At 42.7% G+C, this 23364-nt stretch overlaps 1 long non-coding RNA gene across 3 annotated transcripts in view; it reads right to left on the reverse strand.

The window, feature by feature from the left end:
• LOC140120583 (uncharacterized) overlaps positions 1 to 23364 on the reverse strand; it is a 45836-nt gene that overhangs the window by 2778 nt on the left and 19694 nt on the right. Inside the window, exons 6-7 of one of the 3 annotated variants that reach the window (XR_011853895.1) lie at positions 21669 to 21716; positions 5226 to 5306 (exon numbers count right to left, since the gene is read on the reverse strand). This is a non-coding gene — a long non-coding RNA (uncharacterized lncRNA). Of the gene's footprint in view, positions 1 to 4965; positions 5307 to 21668; positions 21717 to 23364 lie in introns of those variants that run through there. The other 2 variants (XR_011853892.1, XR_011853888.1) reach the window with 2 other exon arrangements.

Raw genomic sequence — 23364 nt, forward strand, 5'->3', positions numbered from 1 at the left:
TATGCAACGCTGCACAGAGCATTCCCTGTCACCAATGGGACTCACAGTCTAATCAACCTACCGGTATGTTTTGGAGTGTGGGAGGAAACCGGAAGAAACCCACAGGGAACATACAAACTCTTTGCAGATGTTGACATGGATGGGATTTGAACCCAGGACCCACATGCTGCAAGCCTATAGTGCTAACCACTGAGCCACCGTGCTGCCTTAGTAAGCCCCGTTGCAGTTCTACTGAACTTCATTAAACTAGACTACTCAGAATTAATCCATAGGCACATCTGTAAAATCCATGGGGCATATTTCTGTTACTCTGCATGTTCTTTTTAGTGCAAACTGCTTGCACAGGTATTTAAGAAGTGTCTGCTTCCCATTTGTGTATCCGGCGACCCTTTTGTGGCAGAGTTGCACTAGGCATCATGCAACAAATTAAGGGGCGTTGTGGTGCTCAGTCGGACTGTGCGCCATATTTAACATGCAAAGTCCAACAGAATTGGAGTTGCTCGCCCCATGTTAAAGGTGCACCAAAAATAAAAGTGGTGCACTCTGTTGGAACTGTGCAGAGGACAACAGATTCATGAAGAACGGGCACCAGAAATCCTGAATCTGGCGCCCCCTACACACTATCCTGCATTTAGTGCATTTTGCAACATTGTTAGTAAATGTGCCCCAATATATTTTGTGATGATTTATCAGATCATAATAATATCACACATAATTTGTATTATTCATGAGAAAGTTATAATTTTGTCATTTCTTTGTTTTTTACTTCTGCTCTCGCTTGAAATGATTTTTTTTCTTTTCCAGAAAGGATTAAATCCAAGCTTGGAAACAGCGCGCTCCATGCTGTAGACTTGGAGTGTTAGCGGTGATGTCATTCCCAGCACAAGTCTTCCCTGGCATGCTGTTTAAGTAAAATTTATCAATTCTATTGGTTCCCGCTGCTAAGTGTGCTTGACTGTGCTCCCCTGCTGAGTGACAAAGCAAATGTTTCAGCATTAGATCAGCCAGTGATCAGCGGCGCTGATAGGGAAGGAGAAGGCGGTTAGTTGATTACTGTTACACTGAGGATCATTATGGTTATCTGAAAGCTACAATACTTTTCACCTTCACTTCTCCAAGTGCTTCTCTTAACTTCTCACTGATCCTGATACAGAGGCTTTGGAGCGAAGGGCTCTGATTTATGTGATTATTCTCTCATCAACATTTGATTGCGTGAGGCAAGAAAGATTTCAACAAAATTTCACAACATTCATGAAAACTGAAATCTTGTTTCCCGGAAAGGCACAAATACATATATGAATTATTGTTTTTCTTTTTATACTGCTAATAAAAAAAAATCTGATAGTCAGAAAATGTAAATAGTTTTTATTAGTAAATATAGAAAATGTATATAAATAAATGCAATAAGCCCAGGGGTGTTTTTACTAAGCATTACCTGATCCAAGCAATATGTAGTAACCTGATAAATTGGCTAGAAGTTAGTACAGGCAGTCCCCGGGTTACATACAAGATAGGGTCTGTAGGTTTGTTCTTAAGTTGAGTTTGTATGTAAGTCGAAACTGTATATTTTATCATTGTAATCCAAGCCAGAACTTTTTTGGTTTCTGTGACAATTGGATCTTAAAAATGTTGTGTTGTCATAAGAACCAGGATAGCCACTAAAGCTTCATTATAGACACACTTGATAACTGTTACAGCTGATCATTGTAGCCTAGGACTAAAGTACAATAAATTACCAATATCCAGAGGTCCGTTTGTAACTAGGGGTCGTATGTAAGTCGAGTGTTCTTAAGTAGGGGACCGCCTGTATTGATCCAAGATAAGGACTGACCTACAACATTTATAGGAATAAACCAGTAATCTCACTCCAGGTTGGCCGATCCCATCATCACAGTGGCATAACAAGACCTTATGGGCTCCAGTGCAAACTCAGAATCGAGGATCCCATATACCTAAAGCCTTGCTGCCAGCCCCATCCTGCACGTTTTACAGGCAGTCCCCCCGCTAAAGGACACCCGACTTACCGACTTGCCACTGTGACCTCTAGTGAAGCTGTCTGGATGCTTTACTTTAGTCCCAGACTGCAATAATCAGCTGTAAGGTGTCTAAAATGAAGTTTTATTGATAATCCTTGGTCCATGGCAGCAAAAAATTTTGAAAATCCAATTGTCACAGAAACAAAAAGAAATTTTGTCTGGAACTACAATTATAAAATATACCTGTTCCGACTTACATACAAATTCAACTTAAGGACAAACCTTAAGAACCTATCCTGTACGTAACCCGCAGACTGCCGTTACTTCAGAATATACACACATCATAAATAAGATACACTCAAATATAGGTGCACATAAATATATCTACCCACTATATCCCCACATACCTGTACAATACTAATAATATTGCATTACCGAATACACCTAATATGTACAGCACCCCAGGGCTGCCATAAGGGAGATATAGCCATCACTTACTGTATAACTCAGGCATAGTTCCCACTTTCTACCTCTGATTTGTCCTGGTTTTCATCTCCTAATTTTATACACTAATTGTTATACAGCAACAACAACCTCTTATTAATTTATGTTTTCTGCGATTCATTAATGTTTAACCCCCATTTATTTACATGTAACCCTGCACCCCATCATTAAAGTAGCAGAGCTGCCTGCACCCCTTAGCAATCCATATGTAGTCAGCAGTGCCCCCAGTAATTAATATGTAGCATAGTACACCCTCCTACTAGTTAATTCACTTAATTTACCTAATAAATACACTGTTCAGCAGCCACCAGTTATAAATGAAGTGTCCAATTCTCAAGAAATACACTGTCCAGGAGCCCATCCCCCCTTATAATATACTGTCCAGTAGTACTCCCCCCCCCCCCCCCAACTAATTATATACTGTCCAAGACAGCTCCTCCAAATAATATACTGTCAAGATTGCCCCCTAATAATACACTGTCCAGAGTGTCCCCCAATAATATACTGTCCAGAGTGCCTGCCCTAATATCCCCCCTAATAATATACACTTCAGAGTGCTCTCCCACAATAATATACTGTCCAAAGTGCCTCCTTTCTAATAATATTCTGTCCAGAATGCCTCCTCTAAAAATATACAGTCCAGAGTCCCCCCTATTAATATACAGTCCAGAGTGACCCTCCCCTCTAATTATATACAGTCCAGAGTGCCCCCTCTATTAATATACAGTCCAGAGTGCCCCCTCTATTAATAAACAGTACGGAGTGCCCCCCCCCCCCCTAATCAAATACTTTAGAGGAGCCACTTTGAAATAATAAACTTAACACTTACTTTCCTGGTCCAGCGCTCCCCTCGTCTTCTCATGTTCCTCCTTTTCACTGGAGCAGCACTCACAAACACGTCACTCGCTCTGCCTGTTCACAGTGTATGATGTGCGGTGTGATGATGTCTTATAGTTAACACAAGCAGAGTGCAGGGACATGTTTCTGCGTGTGTTGCTGTGTTAATCAATTCTATGTGTGTCTTTATCACACACATTGAATTGATTCTCTATACCTTATCCAGGGCCGGGCCCTGTCAAGGTCACACCCTTCAACCCTTACGTTAAATTCAGCAGATGAGTAAGTAGAGATATCAGACAAGTATACCCTAGATAATCTTATATTTAGATGTACCCATTAGTAAGCTACGGTCTTCTCTTTCTGGCACTCTGATCCATTGTGGTGGTCCCCGTCATCACCAACCAGAACATCTACATCACCTGTATCAGGTGTGCAATGTCACAAAACGTCATCACTAAGCCACTGTATCCAAACTGAGTCCAGCAGTGACAGCACCAGAAGGAGGAGAGTATAGCTTCTTTTTTTCGGACCATATAACAAAAATACCCTGATCCCAGACAACCCAGACTACTTTCCCCTGATATCATCTGTAGGTGGATAACTCCGTACACAAATGAGAGCCAGCTTTAAAGGAGTCTTGCTACAGATGACTAGTCTTTGGGATAAGTAATCTATATCAGGCTGATGAGGAGCACACATCCAACGCCTCTACTGATCAGTTGTTAGAAGAAGTGGTGGCTTTTCTACACAAATGGGGGGGGGGGGGATTTATCAAGAGCTGGCTAATGCACCTGGATTGCGTGTATGTATTAAATCTAGAATTTTAAAATAACTTGTGCCAGGAACTGGGAAAGGCCATAATAGAAACAACTGTATAGGGCATCCCCTGGCTGACCCTGCCGACACCATGGCCCAGCCAACTCTGCGACTCTTCCCTGTCCACTTGGCATGGAGGTGGTGTAAGGCCTCTTCCACACTAGCGTTGCGTTTCACGTCAGGGTGCAATGCGTGAAAAACTGACGTTTTTGGCTGCGTTTTTTTTGTTCCATTTTTCCTTGGAGTAATTAGCGTTTTTGCGTTTTTCACGCGCGTGTTGTTAGCGTTTTTTTTGCGTTTTCGGCGCATTTTTCACGCGCGAGTCAATGGGAGAATCGAGCATTTTTCAAAGGGACCATGGTTTTGGATTAAAATGGGTTATTTAATTGAAAAATAATGTCTTCTGATAAATTGCAAACATCTGCGATCTATTCTTCACTGTTCCCCGTGTATATTATCTCCCGACAAGTTACAGATGTGAAGAACAGTGAAGAATAGAATAAAAACAGTGAACACAGTGAACACAGTGAACACAGGATCATTTAAGATAAAAACACAGTGCAGAACACAGTGCAGAATAGATTACAGATGTTCGGCACATCTGCTTACTTGTCGGGAGATACGCGCGGAACGGTGCGAACAAAATAGCATGTGAAGAACAATATATATGTGTGTGAAGAACAAATTGCAGATGTTTAAATACAATGTTTGCGAGTGCAATGCGTTTTTGATACGTCCCCATAGACTTGAATGGGGCGTGAAAAATGCGCGTGAAACGCAAAAATAGAGCATGCTGCGATTTTGACGCGCGTGCAAACGAACTCAAGCACGCGCGTGCAAAACAACGCAAATGAAGAAAGACCCATTGAATACAATGGGACAGAGTGCAATGCAAGTTCTGCGCGTCAAATGCACGCGCAGAACTCGCGCGTGAAAAACGCCAGTGTAGAAGGGGCTTAAGAGGAAAAAAAGTTGCCACAGTGTACTGAGCCAGAAGTAGAAAGCTCTGAACATCATGTAGAGGCTGAACTCAGCTCCCATTCATTTTTTCAGACAAGCAACACAATATCACCATAGAATGCAGTAGACCTGTATATTCCCAATAAGGTCTTCAGAGTCTAGAAGTCGGGGCAGTCCTGGGGATGTAGATGATGGATTTCTTGTCCATACCTAAAATTAATAATTATAAATAAATATAAACATCAAATCAAATAATAGCAAAGTGTATATTAAATATTGAATATTGATAGTTCATCCAGGTGAATAACTCAAGCAGTATCGACCATAGCAGCTGCAATGGGGTCCGCAGTGTTAGGGGGCCCAGAGACAGATCTGTGTAAGTATATAGATGTATATATCAGTGCGTAAATGTGTATACATAAGTGTATAAATGTGTGAGTATACAACTATATATATTTTTTATGAGGGGGTAGCCTGCTATGGGGCCCTGACTCTCCTAGTCACACCCCTGATTTCATCAATTTGAGATGGGCAAATATGTGACATCCAGCCCCACCACCAATCAACTGCAGCTTCGCTCCTATTGAAGTAAATAAGAGCCAGGCTACGGTAAGGGGACAAGGTCAAATTAGATAGAGATGTCTGCTATCAGCTTTGTAGCAGAGACTGCTGGCAACAGGTTGATCTTATATTAATGACATCAATATCAATAGGAAATTGACCTTTGATATTTTCAATCCTCAGCCCCACCATTGAAACTATACATTTCTACCACAGATTTTGGCTGTTGTAAAACCTGCAAAAAATCCTAATTGTATTTTCCACCAGTTGTAACTCTAATTTATAATTGGTTCTTTCTCTCTGACCAGGACCCTAGGGCTAGATACACATATGTGAAAATCGTCTGTTTTTCAACCCTTTTTTAAGGATTCACGGAAATCTGATGTCAGGTTTATCGGTAAATCGGCCATGTAAAATGGGAGAGATTTCATTGTTTTTAATATGGTCGAGAACAATACATTTGTGTGCTTGAAAACTACGGTTATATTTTTTTTATTATTTTATTTCTTATTAAATTGTAGATATATATTTTAGACTGTATAGTGCACTTGGCCGGACCACAGTTGTGTACATAAGTGCTATTCTACAAACACTTAATCAATAAACCGCAACTCCCTACATTTTCATTGGAATCAGTAATGCGACCCACAAGAAATAAACTGTAAAGGAAATAGCAGACGGAGCCCATGCATACAGATTGCTTGTAATGTGTAGCCAGTGGCTCTATTAGCTGTAAAGTAACTAAAGCAAACTAGAACCATTTTTCAGACTGGTGGGAATGTGTCCGACAGTAAATCATTTGTTAACTTAAGAAATGTTTAACAGCTCTGCCTCTAACAAACACCTCCTAAGCGCTGATACAATGCGACCAATCAATACTGCAAAAAGATTGTCGAAAAGTCCTAAAGAACAGAAGAGCGGAGAAGGAAGGGGGAATCCGCTGCGCAGGACAGAGGGGATGTGTTTATTTTACCTCGCAGACGCACAATGAGTCATTTCCTTTCTGAAAACGCTTTAATCATTTTACTGACATTCGCAAAATGAAACCTATAAAGCAGTAAGTGCTGCATTATACACCAGTGATTTCTGTCAGCGAGTCTTAGGAGCAGAGGAGAGACTAAATGCCACATATTGTTGGGTAAACACATTGTTTATTCCTCTAACAGGTGTCCTAAAGCACCAGTGACGTCCAATTACATGGATGTGCGCTGGGATTAGGCGGCGATGAAGGATTTTACACAATACTTCTTCATATAAAAGAGTATCGACAATCTTTTGTTTAGGAGAATGGGCTGCATTGTTATTACATATAGTCACACAGTACATAGGAAAAGTAAAGGTTTTCTCGCTGAATTGTACACTTGAAAAATGGCTTTTGGCATGACATAGTGACAGAGAAAGTAATGTGCCTTTTATCGTAAAATATGAGTAATCAAAAAAATATTGAAAAATATGAGTAATCAAAAATATTTTATTGTAAAATATAAGTAATCAAAAAAAATATATTGTTTTTTACACGCCACTTCTGTGTTGTTCCACATCGCTGTTATGCCATGTTATAATGTATCTCAAGCTAAATTCACATCTTCACCATTTACTTACTTCTTATTAGAAAAATAGCATTACTCTTTCTGCTATGCATGACGGAAGCTTCCCTCCCGTACATGGAACCCTATGTAACAACTTCCGTTCACTTTACATATTTCATATTATTTTCTGTATAACATTGTATATTTCCATATTTCTATTTCTTTTTATAACAGAAAACCGTAACAGAAACTCCTGACGCAAATCTAAAATGTGCCTAAACTTTCAACACATTCCCTGCAGCCCTGTCTGAGCTTGCAGTGCTTTTAGGTGGAGAGTGAAATTTTACTGCTGTGGCTCATTACTCCTGACCCCTTCTCCATGGAGTGTCAGACATCTCAGTGAGATTCTACCTATCTAGCAAGATGGAATTCAGAGGGCATTTCAGAGTGCAGATGAGGAAGGAAGAAAGAAGGAACATAAGAGAAGGGCTGGAATTAGGGGGCGTCAAAATGGGCATTTGCCCAGGGCCCCCTTTCCTAAAAGGGCCCCCAGCATATGCAATTTTGTGGGAAGAGGATGCATTCTCCTACTGTCCCATATTAAAGATACTTACCATACTACTGTTTGTAAACTAAAAAGTGTTATTATTGTGCAGGGCTAAAAGGAGCCTCTTAATGAATGTGACTGTTCATAAAACAGTTTTATTTTAGGGCCCCAATTTTGTTTTTGCCTAGGGCCCCACTTTGTCTAAAATTGGACCTGCATAAGAGCCAAATTAAGTGGAAAAAGAGGCACTTATTTCTTACAAGATATAGATTAGTTTCTTGCGTTTACTTATTCTATTGATTTATAGAAAGTTTGTTCAAAAGTTAGTGATCATTTAATATTGATCAACTTCATGCGTCCATGTTTACAGGCTAGATTTACTACATGGTAAAAGGAATATGGTGAACCACACACATAGTTACAGGGGTATTCTGGGATTTATTAACTGATTACCCATTGTTACAAAAGGGATACAATATCACTTTATAGCAGCCTCCAAAAAATTACAACTAAGATTTTTTCGTGATTTGAAAGGCATCAGTTTTTCTTATTGCTGGTACCATGAAGTTTTTTATAATGTAACAGTAGAGTGTTTTTAAAGAAATTCTACCATTTGATTTCATGCATTATGAACTAAACATACCTTGAGAAGGCTGTAGCTACACGTGCAGAAACATATCTTGTTTAAACCCTGAACTGAGTGATTTTGCTGAAAAAAACTATTATAAAATTATGATAATGAGGCTCTGTCGCTCCTACTTGGTGCTTCTCCTCTTACCCTAATTATGCACTGCTCCAGAGAATGATGTATTCACAGTGTTGTCTCTGACAGTCAGAAGTAATCAATCACTGCACCATCCCCCAGCTGCAGTGTATGAGTCATCCAGCTCATGTTGATTAGTCCTGTCTGGACAGTTCAGGAAGCTCTGTGTAATGTGTTTATGTACTGCAACCAGCAGCACCCAGCTTTCCCAAGGTCCTGAATTTTACAATTGTTTTTTGAGCAAAACTACTCCGATCGGGGATTAAACAAGATATGTTCCTCCATCAGTGTATCAACAGCATAGTCATGGTATGTTTGGTTCACAATGCATGAAAAATGGTAGCTTTTCTTTCATTTTATTCAACTATTCCATTCCATTGCTGGAAAATGCATACTGGATGACTATTCAGTTTTTTCTCTGTGACGTGTACAGGTGATAGAGAAGGTGAGCTGACCAATGTTTTTCCTCTTTTTTCCTTACAATAAACTATGTGTAACATAAAAACTGTATGTTAAAAACATGGTATTTACTGATAAAACCTTCCCTTTAAGAGTGTAAAAAATGTAAAAGATCCTAGATCTGTCTATATATACACTCCCCGGCCACTTTATTAGGTACACCTGTCCAACTGCTCGTTAACACTTCATTTCTAATCAGCCAATCACATGGCGGCAACTCAGTGCATTTAGGCATGTAGACATGGTCAAGACAATCTCCTGCAGTTCAAACCGAGCATCAGTATGGGGAAGAAAGGTGATTTGAGTGCCTTTGAACGTGGCATGGTTGTTGGTGCCAGAAGGGCTGCTCTGAGTATTTCAGAAACTGCTGATCTACTGGGATTTTCACGCACAACCATCTCTAGGGTTTACAGACAATGGTCCGAAAAAGAAAAAACATCCAGTGAGCGGCAGTTCTGTGGGCGGAAATGCCTTGTTGATGCCAGAGGTCAGAGGAGAATGGGCAGACTGGTTCGAGCTGACAGAAAGGCAACAGTGTCTCAAATCGCCACCCGTTACAACCAAGGTAGGCAGAAGAGCATCTCTATACGCACAGTACGTCGAACTTTGAGGCAGATGGGCTACAGCAGCAGAAGACCACACCGGGTGCCACTCCTTTCAGCTAAGAACAGGAAACTGAGGCTACAATTTGCACAAGCTCATCGAAATTGGACAGTAGAAGATTGGAAAAACGTTGCCTGGTCTGATGAGTCTCGATTTCTGCTGCGACATTCGGATGGTAGGGTCAGAATTTGGCGTCAACAACATGAAAGCATGGATCCATCCTGCCTTGTATCAATGGTTCAGGCTGGTGGTGGTGTCATGGTGTGGGGAATATTTTCTTGGCACTCTTTGGGTCCCTTGGTACCAATTGAGCATCGTTGCAACGCCACAGCCTACCTGAGTATTGTTGCTGACCATGTCCATCCCTTTATGACCACAATGTACCCAACATCTGATGGCTACCTTCAGCAGGATAATGCGCCATGTCATAAAGCTGGAATCATCTCAGACTGGTTTCTTGAACATGACAATGAGGTCACTGTACTCAAATGGCCTCCACAGTCACCAGATCTCAATCCAATAGAGCATCTTTGGGATGTGGTGGAACGGGAGATTCGCATCATGGATGTGCAGCCGACAAATCTGCGGCAACTGTGTGATGCCATCATGTCAATATGGACCAAAATCTCTGAGGAATGCTTCCAGCACCTTGTTGAATCTATGCCACGAAGAATTGATCCAGTTCTGAAGGCAAAAGGGGGTCCAACCCGTTACTAGCATGGTGTACCTAATAAAGTGGCCGGTGAGTGTAGTTGTCATTGTCATTCAGGACAATACAGGACAGCTACAGTATGTAGCTGGACTCATTTGTGTAATATCAGTAATGACTGCAACAAGTGATGTAAAAAGGGAATGGCCTCAGTACCAGGCATGGGATTAATGATCCTGTTCAGTTGCTTAAATAGTAAATGTATACTGGAGCGTCAGTGTCTGCTGTGTCTGTGAAGTTGTCCTTTATAGACGGCTCTTTGTATACACAGGTAGCCTGTCTTATATCTGAGAGCAAGTTTTGATCATTACCTTCCACACTGGACTTATTAGTCTGTCTAATGTACTTCATTTACACAGTGGCATGTGTGCAGCAGGAGAAGAGGCCGAGATTGTAAATTACAAGGGACCAGGAAATATTTAACTTGGAATCTGCATTCGGCATAATTAAAAGCTGGTTCATGGGGTCAGTGGTCAAAGACTGCTCAATGGCTCCAAAACTGGCAGCAAAGCATTTAACCCCTTAGGTGTAGGGAGTGTATGAAGAGGGCTCACGAGTCCTCTTCATACAACGGTGGGGGTTGTTGCATATTGCAGCAAACCCCCACCACTAATAAGCGTGGTTGGTGCTTGCACCGATCGCGGCTATTAACCCTTTCATTGCAGCTGGCAAAGTCGCCGGCGGCATTTAAAAGACGGCGTTTAAAAGACGGCTACCTGGCTTGTGCAGATTCGTTACAATGAGCCAGTGGCTCATTGTAATGAATGAGCTGCAAAAATGCCATATATTGCAATACAGAAGTATTGCAGTATATGGTAGGAACGATCTGACCATCTAGGGTTAATGTACCCTAGATAGTCTAAGAAATAGTGGAAAAAAAAGTTTAAAAAATAAATAAAAATTAATAAAATAAAAAAAATTCAAATCACCCCCCTTTCCCTAGAACTGATATAAAACATAATAAACAGTAAAAATCACAGAAGCATTAGGTATCGACGCGTCCCAAAATGCCCGATCTATCAAAATATAAAAACGGTTACGGCCGGCGGTGACCTCCGAGACGGGAAGTGGCGCCCAAATGTCCGAAATGCGACTTTTACACCTTTTTACATCACATAAAAAATGGAATAAAAAATGATCAAAATGTTGCACAGTCCTCAAAATGGTAGCAATGAAAATGTCGGCTCATTTTGCAAAAAAATGACACCTCACACATCTCCGTGCGCCAACGTATGAAAAAGTTATTAGCGTCAGAAGATGGCAAAAAAATTTTTTTCTTTTTTGTACACATTCATTTAATTTTTTAAAATGTATTAAAACGCAATAAAACCTGTATAAATTTGGTATCACCGCGATCGCACCGAATCAAAGAATAAAGCTGAGGTGTAATTTGGAGCGCACAGTCAAAGTCGTAAAAACTGAGCCCACAAGAACGTGACGTTTTTTTCAATTTGTCCATATTTGGAATTTTTTTCATCTTCGCAGTACACGGCATGTTAAAATAAATAACATTACGGAAAGTAAAATTTGTTACGCACAAAATAAGCCCTCACACAGCTCTATACACGTAAAAATGAAAAAGTTATGGATTTTTGAAGGTGGAGAGCAAGAAATGAGCAAAAAAAACTTGCCTCCTTAAGGGGTTAAAGGGAACTTGCCATATAACTTCAACCACCCAAAATAAATACTTTGTAAAAGCTATGAATAAAAACATTATCCTTATCCCTGAATGGTTCCTTTCCATGGATGAAATGTTAAAAAATACTAGGAACTAGTACTTAGGGATTCTCTGTCAAGATTCAACTACAGACATATAAAGCTCTGTTTACTTATGATCAGGGGTATAAAAAAAATAGCGTGTCAAATGTTTTACACAGTAACATTAACATCTACTTCATGTACGTATCTGAGCACATGAAATCACAGCATGTCTCCATTGAGGGATGGGGAGAATTAGAAGTCCTTGGAGGCTGTTGTGATTTCATGTGATCAGATACATACATGAGGTAGATGTTATTATTACTGTGTGAAGGACTTTAGATCACATTACCCTGGTCACATGACATGAAGTGCTGAATAGTGAGGAGGGTTGGCTGAACAGGACATGTGGCCTATGATGCCATGTAAGATAAATAAAGTTGGTTTATGGGGATGTGAGGAAAACCATTTTTCACTAAAAGAAGGTTGTCAGTTAGTTAATAGGGCTCTATGGGAACCTGTCATGTGTATGTGTGAAAAATGTGGTGACAGATTCCCTTTAAGAAAGACTTCAAGCACAATCTGAATTTCATCCGTATCCATATAGATATGCTGCACACATAATTTATAAATGTATAATATCCTTATTTACAGTATATACAATAAAAACATAATTCATCCCCATAATATTTCTACCAAGAGAGAAACTTTTTGCTTTTCTAAACAATAAGACTAGAAGATGTTTATACCTGGAAAACTCTCAAAGAACATATCGATTAATTCACATTGTACAAACTATAAAAAAAATAGAAGTTACTTTTGTGTTGGATGATCTGTTGCATCCAAAATGCCAGTTAGTATAGTGCTGCATAGTGTGCATAGTCCATCGTCTGTTGAAATGTTTATGTAAAATCACTTTATGAAGGGAATGAGGATGTATATGGACCTTAAAGGGATGTTTCCATTTTGGCAAATGAATGTTATTGTTTGTATGATGAAAAGTTATACAATTTTCCAACATACTTTCTGTATCACCTCATCATAGCTTTCTAGATCTCTGCTTGCTGTCATTCTATAGAAAGCTTCTACTTTCAATGGACGGAAATTTATTCCTGGTCACACAGGTGCACAGCTTGTTATATTACACAGAGTAATCAGAGCTGATGGTTATAACGAGCCGTGCACCTGTGTGACCATCGTCACATTTACATCAACTAGAAGTAAACATAGAAGCTTCCTATAGAAGGACAGCAAGCAGAGATCTAGAAAACCGCAAGGAATTAATACAGAAAGTACATTGGAAAATTTAACCCCTTAACGACTTGGCCTTTTTTAGTTTTTTCACTTCCATTTTTCACACCCCACCTTCAGAAATCTATAACTTTTTTATTTTTCCACATAAAGAGCTCTGTTATGGCTTATTTTCTGCGTAACAAATTGCACTTCGTAGTGACGGTATTTAATATTCCATGGCGCGTACTGGGAAGCGGGAAAAAAATTCCAAATGCAGTGAAAATGGTGAAAAAACACATTTGCGATGTTTTCTTGTGGTCTTGGATTTTACAGCTTTCACTGTGTGCCCCAAATGACATGTCTACTTTATTCTTTGGGTTGTTACGATCACAGGGATACCACATTTGTACAGGTTTTATAATGTTTTCATACATTTAAAAAAATTAAAACCTCCTGTACAAAATTTTTTTTTTTGATTTTGCCATCTTCTGGCGCTAATAACTTTTTCATACTTTGGTGTACGGAGCTGTGGGTGGTGTCATTTTTTGCGACTTTTGATGGCATTTTCATTGCTATCATTGCTAGGACTGTGCTACCTTTTGATCAATATGCAGCAAAGACTTACCGGCTATGGAGAGGGCTCGGCCCGTACTAGTACGGCGCGCGTCGGGAAGGGGTTAATCACACAGACAATAGCATTTATTTGATGAAATGAGGATACCTTTTTAAGTAAGATATCTAAAACTGAGCGGAAACACGTTATCATCAGCAGTAGCCCACGGCTTACTACCACCTCTTTTTCTGTTATAGAAATCCTGTCAGTAACCTGCTGCCTAGTTTCCCCCCCCCCCCCCCGTTTCTGTTATGGGGTCCTGTCAGTAACCTGCTGCCTAGTTTTTCCCCCCCGTTTCTGTTATGGGGTCCTGTCAGTATCCGGCTGCCTAGTTCTCACCTCTATGTCTGTTATGGGGTCCTGTCAGTATCCTGCTGCCTAGCCCTTACCTCTGTTTCTGTTATGGGGTCCTGTCAGTAGCCTGCTGCCTAGCCTTTACCTCTGTTTCTGTTATGGGGTCCTGTCAGTATCCTGCTGCCTAGCCCTTACCTCTGTTTCTGTTATGGGGTCCTGTCAGTAACCTGCTGCCTAGTTCTTACCTCTGTTTCTGTTATGGGGTCCTATCAGTAACCTGCTGCCTAGCCCTTACCTCTGTTTCTGTTGTGTGGTCCTGTCAGTATCCTGCTGCCTAGTCCTTACCTCTATGTCTGTTATGGGGTCCTGTCAGTAACCTGCTGCCTAGTCCTTACCTCTATTTCTGTTATGAGGTTCTGTCAGTAACCTGCTGCCTAGTCCTTACCCCTATGTCTGTAATGGGGTCCTGTCAGTACCGTGCTGCCTAGTTCTTACCTCTATGTCTGTTATGGGGTCCTGTCAGTGTCCTGCTGCCTAGCCCTTACCTCTATGTCTGTTATGGGGTCCTGTCAGTAACCTACTACCTAGTCCTTACCTCTGTTTCTGTTATGAGGTTCTGTCAGTAACCTGCTGCCTAGTCCTTACCTCTATGTCTGTTATGGGTTCCTGTCAGTAACCTGCTGCCTAGTCCTTACCTCTATGTCTGTTATGGGGTCCTGTCAGTAACCTGCTGCCTAGCCCTTACCTCTGTGTCTGTTATGGGGTCCTGTCAGTATCCTGCTGCCTAGCCCTTACCTCTGTTTCTGTTTTGGGTTAATCACACAGACAATAGCATTTATTTGATGAAATGAGGATACCTTTTTAAGTAAGATATCTAAAACTGAGCGGAAACACGTTATCATCAGCAGTAGCCCACGGCTTACTACCACCTCTTTTTCTGTTATAGAAATCCTGTCAGTAACCTGCTGCCTAGTTTCCCCCCCCCCCCCCCCGTTTCTGTTATGGGGTCCTGTCAGTAACCTGCTGCCTAGTTTTTCCCCCCCGTTTCTGTTATGGGGTCCTGTCAGTATCCGGCTGCCTAGTTCTCACCTCTATGTCTGTTATGGGGTCCTGTCAGTATCCTGCTGCCTAGCCCTTACCTCTGTTTCTGTTATGGGGTCCTGTCAGTAGCCTGCTGCCTAGCCTTTACCTCTGTTTCTGTTATGGGGTCCTGTCAGTATCCTGCTGCCTAGCCCTTACCTCTGTTTCTGTTATGGGGTCCTGTCAGTAACCTGCTGCCTAGTTCTTACCTCTGTTTCTGTTATGGGGTCCTATCAGTAACCTGCTGCCTAGCCCTTACCTCTGTTTCTGTTGTGGGGTCCTGTCAGTATCCTGCTGCCTAGTCCTTACCTCTATGTCTGTTATGGGGTCCTGTCAGTAACCTGCTGCCTAGTCCTTACCTCTATTTCTGTTATGAGGTTCTGTCAGTAACCTGCTGCCTAGTCCTTACCCCTATGTCTGTAATGGGGTCCTGTCAGTACCGTGCTGCCTAGTTCTTACCTCTATGTCTGTTATGGGGTCCTGTCAGTGTCCTGCTGCCTAGCCCTTACCTCTATGTCTGTTATGGGGTCCTGTCAGTAACCTACTACCTAGTCCTTACCTCTGTTTCTGTTATGAGGTTCTGTCAGTAACCTGCTGCCTAGTCCTTACCTCTATGTCTGTTATGGGTTCCTGTCAGTAACCTGCTGCCTAGTCCTTACCTCTATGTCTGTTATGGGGTCCTGTCAGTAACCTGCTGCCTAGCCCTTACCTCTGTGTCTGTTATGGGGTCCTGTCAGTATCCTGCTGCCTAGCCCTTACCTCTGTTTCTGTTTTGGGGTCCTGTCAGTAATCTGCTGCGTAGTCATTACCTCTGTTTCTGTTATGGGGTCCTGTCGGTATCCTGCTGCCTAGTTCTTATCTTTGTTTCTGTTATGGGGTCCTGTCAGTATCCTGCTGCCTAGTCCTTACCTCTATGTCTGTTATTGGGTCCTGTCAGTAATCTGCTGCCTAGTTCTTACCTCTGTTTCTGTTATGGGGTCCTGTCAGTATCCTGCTGCCTAGCCCTTACCTCTGTTTCTGTTATGGGGTCCTTTCAGTAACCTGCTGCCTAGTTCTTACCTCTGTTTCTGTTGTGGGGTCCTGTCAGTATCCTGCTGCCTAGCCCTTACCTCTGTTTCTGTTATGGGGTCCTTTCAGTAACCTGCTGCCTAGTTCTTACCTCTGTTTCTGTTGTGGGGTCCTGTCAGTATCCTGCTGCCTAGCCCTTACCTCTGTTTCTGTTATGGGGTCCTGTCAGTAACCTGCTGCCTAGCCCTTACCTCTGTTTCTGTTATGAGGTCCTGTCAGTATCCTGCTGCCTAGCCCTTACCTCTGTGTCTGTTATGGGGTCCTGTCAGTAACCTGCTGCCTAGTCCTTACCTCTGTTTCTGTTATGAGGTCCGGACAGTAACCTGCTGCCTAGTCCTTACCTCTATGTCTGTTATGGGGTCCTGTCAGTAATCTGCTGCATAGTTTTTACCCCCCGTTTCTGTTATGGGGTCCTCTCAGTAACCTGCTGCCTAGTTCTCACCTCTTTGTCTGTTATGGGGTCCTGTCAGTAACCTGCTGCCTAGTTCTCACCTCTTTGTCTGTTATGAGGTCCTCTCAGTATCCTGCTGCCTAGTTCTTACCTCTATGTCTGTTATGGGGTCCTGTCAGTAACCTGCTGCCTAGTCCTTACCTCTGTTTCTGTTATGGGGTCCTGTCAGTGTCCTGCTGCCTAGTCCTTACCTCTGTTTCTGTTATGTGGTCCTGTCAGTAACCTGCTGCCTATCCCTTACCTCTGTTTCTGTTATGGGGTCCTGTCAGTGTCCTGCTGCCTAGTCCTTACCTCTGTTTCTGTTATGTGGTCCTGTCAGTAACCTGCTGCCTAACCCTTACCTCTTTTTCTGTTATGGGGTCCTGTCAGTAACCTGCTGCCTAGTCCTCACCTCTGTTTCTGTTATGGGGTCCGGTCAGTAACCTGCTGCTTAGCCCTTACCTCTGTTTCTGTTGTGGGGTCCTGTCAGTATCCGTCTGCCTATCCCTTACCTCTGTTTCTGATATGGTGTCCTGTCAGTAACCTGCTGCCTAGCCCTTACCTCTGTTTCTGTTATGGGGTCCTGTCAGTCACCTGCTGCCTAGTTTTTACACCCCCTTTCTGTTATAGGGTCCTATCAGTAACCTGCTGCCTAGTTCTTACCTCAGTTTCTGTTATGGGTTCCTGTCAGTGTCCTGCTGCCTATTCCTTACCTCTGTTTCTGTTATGGGGTCCTGTCAGTATCCTGCTGCCTATCCCTTAGCTCTGTTTCTGTTATGGGGTCCTGTAAGTTATCTGCTGCCTAGCCCTTACCTCTATGTCTGTTATGGGGTCCTGTCAGTAACCTGCTGCCTACTCCTTACCTCTGTGTCTGTTATGGGGTCCTGTCAGTATCCTGCTGCCTTGTTCTTACCTCTGTTTCTGTTATGAGGTCCTGTCAGTAACCTGCTGCCTAGTCCTTACCTCTGTTTCTGTTATGGGGTCCTGTCAGTAACCTGCTGCCCAGTTCTTACCTCTATGTCTGTTATGAGGTCCTGTTAGTAACCTGCTGCCTAGTCCTTACCTCTGTTTCTGTTATGGGGTCCTGTCAGTAACCTGCTGCCCAGTTCTTACCTCTATGTCTGTTATGGGGTCCTGTCAGTAACCCGCTGCCTAGTCCTTACCTCTGCTTCTGTTGTGTGGTCCTGTCAGTAACCTGCTGCCTAGTTCTTACTTCTGTTTCTGTTATGGGGTCCTGTCAGTAATCTGCTGCCTAGCCCTTACCTCTATGTCTGTCATGGGGTCCTATCAGTAACCTGCTGCCTAGTTTTTACACCCCCTTTCTGTTATAGGGTCCTATCAGTAACCTGCTGCCTAGTTCTTACCTCAGTTTCTGTTATGGGTTCCTGTCAGTGTCCTGCTGCCTATTCCTTACCTCTGTTTCTGTTATGGGGTCCTGTCAGTATCCTGCTGCCTATCCCTTAGCTCTGTTTCTGTTATGGGGTCCTGTAAGTTATCTGCTGCCTAGTTCTTACCTCTGTTTCTGTTATGGGGTCCTGTCAGTAACCTGCTGCCTAACCCTTACCTCTGTTTCTGTTATGGTGTCCTGTCAGTAACCTGCAGCCTAGCCTTTACCTCTGTTTCTGTTGTGGGGTCCTGTCAGTATCCTGCTGCCTAGTCCTTATCTCTGTGTCTGTTATAGGGTCCTGTCAGTAACCTGCTGCCTAGTCCTTACCTCTGTTTCTGTTATGGGGTCCTGTCAGTAACCTGCTGCCTAGTCCTTACATCTGTTTCTGTTATGGGGTAATGTCAGTAACCTGCAGCCAAGCCCTTACCTCTATGTCTGTTATGGGGTCCTGTCAGTAACCTGCTGTCTAGTTCTCACCTCTTTGTCTGTTATGGGGTCCTGTCAGTATCCTGCTGCCTAGTTCTTACCTCTGTTTCTGTTATGGGGTCCTGTCAGTAACCTGCTGCCTAGCCCTTGCCTCCATGTCTGTTATAGGGTCCTGTCAGTCACCTGCTGCCTAGCCCTTAACTCTATGTCTGTTATGGGGTCCTGTCAGTCACCTGCTGCCTAGCCCTTACCTCTATGTCTGTTATGGGGTCCTGTCAGTATCCTGCTGCCTAGTTCTTACCTCTGTTTCTGTTATGGGGTCCTGTCAGTAACCTGCTGCCTAGCCCTTACCTCTATGTCTGTTATATGGTCCTGTCAGTATCCTGCTGCCTAGCCCTTACCTCTATGTCTGTTATGGGGTCCTGTCAGTAACCTGCAGCCTAGCCCTTACCTCTGTTTCTGTTATGGGGTCCTGTCAGTATCCTGCTGCCTAGCCCTTACCTCTATGTCTGTTATGGGGTCCTGTCAGTAACCTGCAGCCTAGCCCTTACCTCTGTTTCTGTTATGGGGTCCTGTCAGTATCCTGCTGCCTAGTCCTTACCTCTGTTTCTGTTGTGGGGTCCTGTCAGTATCCTGCTGCCTAGTCCTTACCTCTGTTTCTGTTATGTGGCCCTGTCAGTAACCTGCTGCCTAACCCTTACCTCTTTTTCTGTTATGGGGTCCTGTCAGTAACCTGCTGCCTAGTCCTTACCTCTGTTTCTGTTATGGGGTCCTGTCAGTAACCTGCTGCCTTGTTCTTACCTCTGTTTCTGTTATGAGGTCCTGTCAGTAACCTGCTGCCTAGTCCTTACCTCTGTTTCTGTTATGGGGTCCTGTCAGTAACCTGCTGCCCAGTTCTTACCTCTATGTCTGTTATGAGGTCCTTTCAGTAACCTGCTGCCTAGCCCTTACCTCTATGTCTGTTATGGGGTCCTGTCAGTAACCTGCTGCCTAGTCCTTACCTCTGTTTCTGTTATGGGGTCCTGTCAGTAACCTGCTGCCCAGTTCTTACCTCTATGTCTGTTATGGGGTCCTGTCAGTAACCCGCTGCCTAGTCCTTACCTCTGCTTCTGTTGTGTGGTCCTGTCAGTAACCTGCTGCCTAGTTCTTACTTCTGTTTCTGTTATGGGGTCCTGTCAGTAATCTGCTGCCTAGCCCTTACCTCTATGTCTGTCATGGGGTCCTATCAGTAACCTGCTGCCTAGTCTTTACCTCTGTTTCTGTTATGGGGTCCTATCAGTAACCTGCTGCCTAGTTTTTACACCCCATTTCTGTTATAGGGTCCTATCAGTAACCTGCTGCCTAGTTCTTACCTCAGTTTCTGTTATGGGGTCCTGTCAGTGTCCTGCTGCCTATTCCTTACCTCTGTTTCTGTTATGGGGTCCTGTCAGTATCCTGCTGCCTATCCCTTAGCTCTGTTTCTGTTATGGGGTCCTGTAAGTTATCTGCTGCCTAGTTCTTACCTCTGTTTCTGTTATGGGGTCCTGTCAGTAACCTGCTGCCTAACCCTTACCTCTGTTTCTGATATGGTGTCCTGTCAGTAACCTGCTGCCTAGCCCTTACCTCTGTTTCTGTTGTGGGGTCCTGTCAGTATCCTGCTGCCTAGTCCTTATCTCTGTGTCTGTTATAGGGTCCTGTCAGTAACCTGCTGCCTAGTCCTTACCTCTGTTTCTGTTATGGGGTCCTGTCAGTAACCTGCTACCTAGTTCTTACCTCTGTTTCTGTTATGGGGTCCTGTCAGTATCCTGCTGCCTAGTCCTTACATCTGTTTCTGTTATGGGGTCCTGTCAGTAACCTGCTGCCTAGCCCTTGCCTCCATGTCTGTTATGGGGTCCTGTCAGTCACCTGCTGCCTAGTTCTCACCTCTATGTCTGTTACGGGGTCCTGTCAGTATCCTGCTGCTTAGCCCTTACCTCTATGTCTGTTATGGGGTCCTGTCAGTAACCTGCTGCCTAGTCCTTACCTCTGTTTCTGTTGTGGGGTCCTGTCAGTATCCTGCTGCCTAGTCCTTACCTCTGTCTGTTATGGGGTCCTGTCCGTAACCTGCTGCCCAGTCCTTACCTCTGTTTCTGTTATGGGGTCCTGTCAGTAACCTGCTGCCTAGTTCTTACCTCTGTTTCTGTTATGGGGTCCTGTCAGTAACCTGCTGCCTAGCCCTTACCTCTGTTTCTATTATGGGGTCCTGTCAGTAACCTGCTGCCTAGTCCTTACCGCTGTTTCTGTTATGGGGTCCTGTCAGTATCCTGCTGCCTAGTCATTACCTCTGTTTCTGTTATGTAGCCTGGAGCCTGGCCCTTACCTCCGTTTCTTAGTAAAAGGTAAATCAAACTGCAGGATCCAGAAGTCTTTATGTTTTGTATTTATAGCTATAAACTTGCTCTAACATTCTCTGAAAAATATAATTGAATTTTCCTATTTTCATCTAGAGTAATGGCAGTTTACCCGAGATTACATGATGTTATGGGGGTTGGGAGTTCCCTCGGTTGCCTACTGCCTAGCTCTAGCAACATTGGAACAGATTTTTTTTATTGCAAATTGCACATTATGGGGCAGATTTATCAAGCAGTCTGAAAGTCAGAATATTTCCAGTTGCCCATGGCAACCAATCACAGCTCAGCTTTCATTTCACCAGTGCTCATGAATATTTTAAAGGGGAGCTGTGATTGGTTGCCATGGGCAACTGGAAATATTCTGACTTTCAGACTGCTTGATAAATCTGCCCCTATTTGTCAATTAGTATTGCCAATGACAATAGCATACGAGATTGACCATTACTGTATTTTCACATGCAGTATCACATTTATATCTCAACTTCCAACAAAATAATGAAATAGCTGATGACCGCAGTCAGCGAGATAAATTCCCAATGTCATAGAAGCTTCTGTATTACAGCTGCATGTGCTGTAGGAAGGCTGTAGCATTTACGTCTGATGTATCTACAATCACAAATCTTGCACATGGAATAAAGAACACTACCTCGGAGTGCTGCCTGTTTGTGGAAATCTGTATTGAGGGCGCTCTAACCAGAGCGCTTAGGGACTTTGCATCCAACCAAGTTGCTGTGCTGCTCTGAACTTTCCATCATTTAGATAGATAGATAGATAGATAGATAGATAGATAGATAGATAGATACCTTGGATTAGGGTCCAGATATTCCCAAGCTCATTCATTTATCAAATTCCTGCAATACAGCACATAGAAAAGTGAGTGAAGTAATTGAGATTTTTTTTTACACTGTAAAAAACTTTTGTTGAATTTGTGTATTTATAGGTTTATAGCTCATTATGTGTTAAATTCTTGATCATCTTATTATTATACCGTTTTCATTTAAAATATATTCTAGCAATAATATCATTGCCATAGAGCAGAGCCAGATGAAAGGGAATGTGTGCATACTCTGCGGGACAGGAAAATTCCCAAGGCTGCTCCTACTGGCACTACAAGTGAAAAACATGGGCTGCTGGAAGCCTATGTGACTAGGGGTAGGGAATCTCAGTGGTATGAAATTGAAATCCCATATGGCCGTCCTTCCTATTCACAGAATCCAAAGAGAACAATTCCGGTAATAGGTATAAGGGAATTACTGACAATGCGAGCCCCGTAGGGCAGGATTTCCATTACATAATGTTTCATAAATTGCAGTGTTCAGTGGAATTTTTTGGAATCACATACAGACATAATTTTACTAGGAACTTCTAGCATCATAATGAAGCTCAGCTACAAAAAATGGATGTCCCAAATATCCTGTTGTCACATGTCCACATGTCCCCAAACCACCCACTTATGCAATTCCCTTGGTAGATCTTCAGTCTCAGGGATCGTGACATCAGCCGCTCGATGACATCATACTGTGTGCCGATCCCGGCGCACATAGTAGAACGTCAGCAAACAGCTGACGTCACTATCCCTGCAATGGGCTGCGCGGGGACACGGAGAAGATCTCGGAGCATCGATCGATTGAAGAAGACCTGCTGGGGGTGTCGGAAGGTGAGTACATGGTTTGTTTGTTTTTCTTGACTCGAGTAAAAGCCGAGTTTTGTGCTGAAAAACTTGGCTTACACTCGAGTATATGCAGTATGTTATGTATAATATTCAAACTTGTCACATACTTTAACTACTTCATGACCAAGGAACTTTGATGCTTAGATGTCCATCAACCCTTCAAAGATTAAAAAGTTTTCATAGAGCCTTTTTAATTTTAGTTTTCTTTATTGGAGGCATTTATCAAGCCTTTTATTGCAGTTTTCTATTGTACAAGGCATGAAAAAGTTGCAATTCCTGCACCACCCTCACACCAAGAAGGCCTGATATGCCTCTGGGAAACCAAGACATAGAATTCATCTAAGGGGTCTTAGTATATCTGGCTTGTCATACACTGGGTGGGAGGGTCGCTAATGTCTATGTAATGCCCAATTTTGATACTCCCCCCAACCCTATTTTTCTATTTGTAAAAGATTTAATACATTTTATAAAATTTTTATTTTTCCATTTTTTATTTCTCATGTATGACAACTACGGCTGCACCAACCCTGAGGCAAGTTGAGCCACTTGTCTCAGGCAACACTGCATGGTTATCCACATACAAACTATATTGATATATTACTACTGTTCTATAACTTGCCTCAGGCAGCAGGGAGTTTAGGTTCACCCCTGATAACAACATCAAACATAACATGATCCACATCCTCACTGTTATATCAAGGTCTCCTTGTATGTCTATTACGTGCCATTGGCTGCTGTCTGGGCTCGCTTTACAGCTTCCTACGACTTAGATAGCATTGTACTTTTAAGGTGTCAGCCCAATCCTATTAATTCCATAAAAATAAACC

This window comes from Engystomops pustulosus, chromosome 1 (assembly GCF_040894005.1).
Source record: "Engystomops pustulosus chromosome 1, aEngPut4.maternal, whole genome shotgun sequence".
Classification (NCBI taxonomy): domain Eukaryota; kingdom Metazoa; phylum Chordata; class Amphibia; order Anura; family Leptodactylidae; genus Engystomops; species Engystomops pustulosus.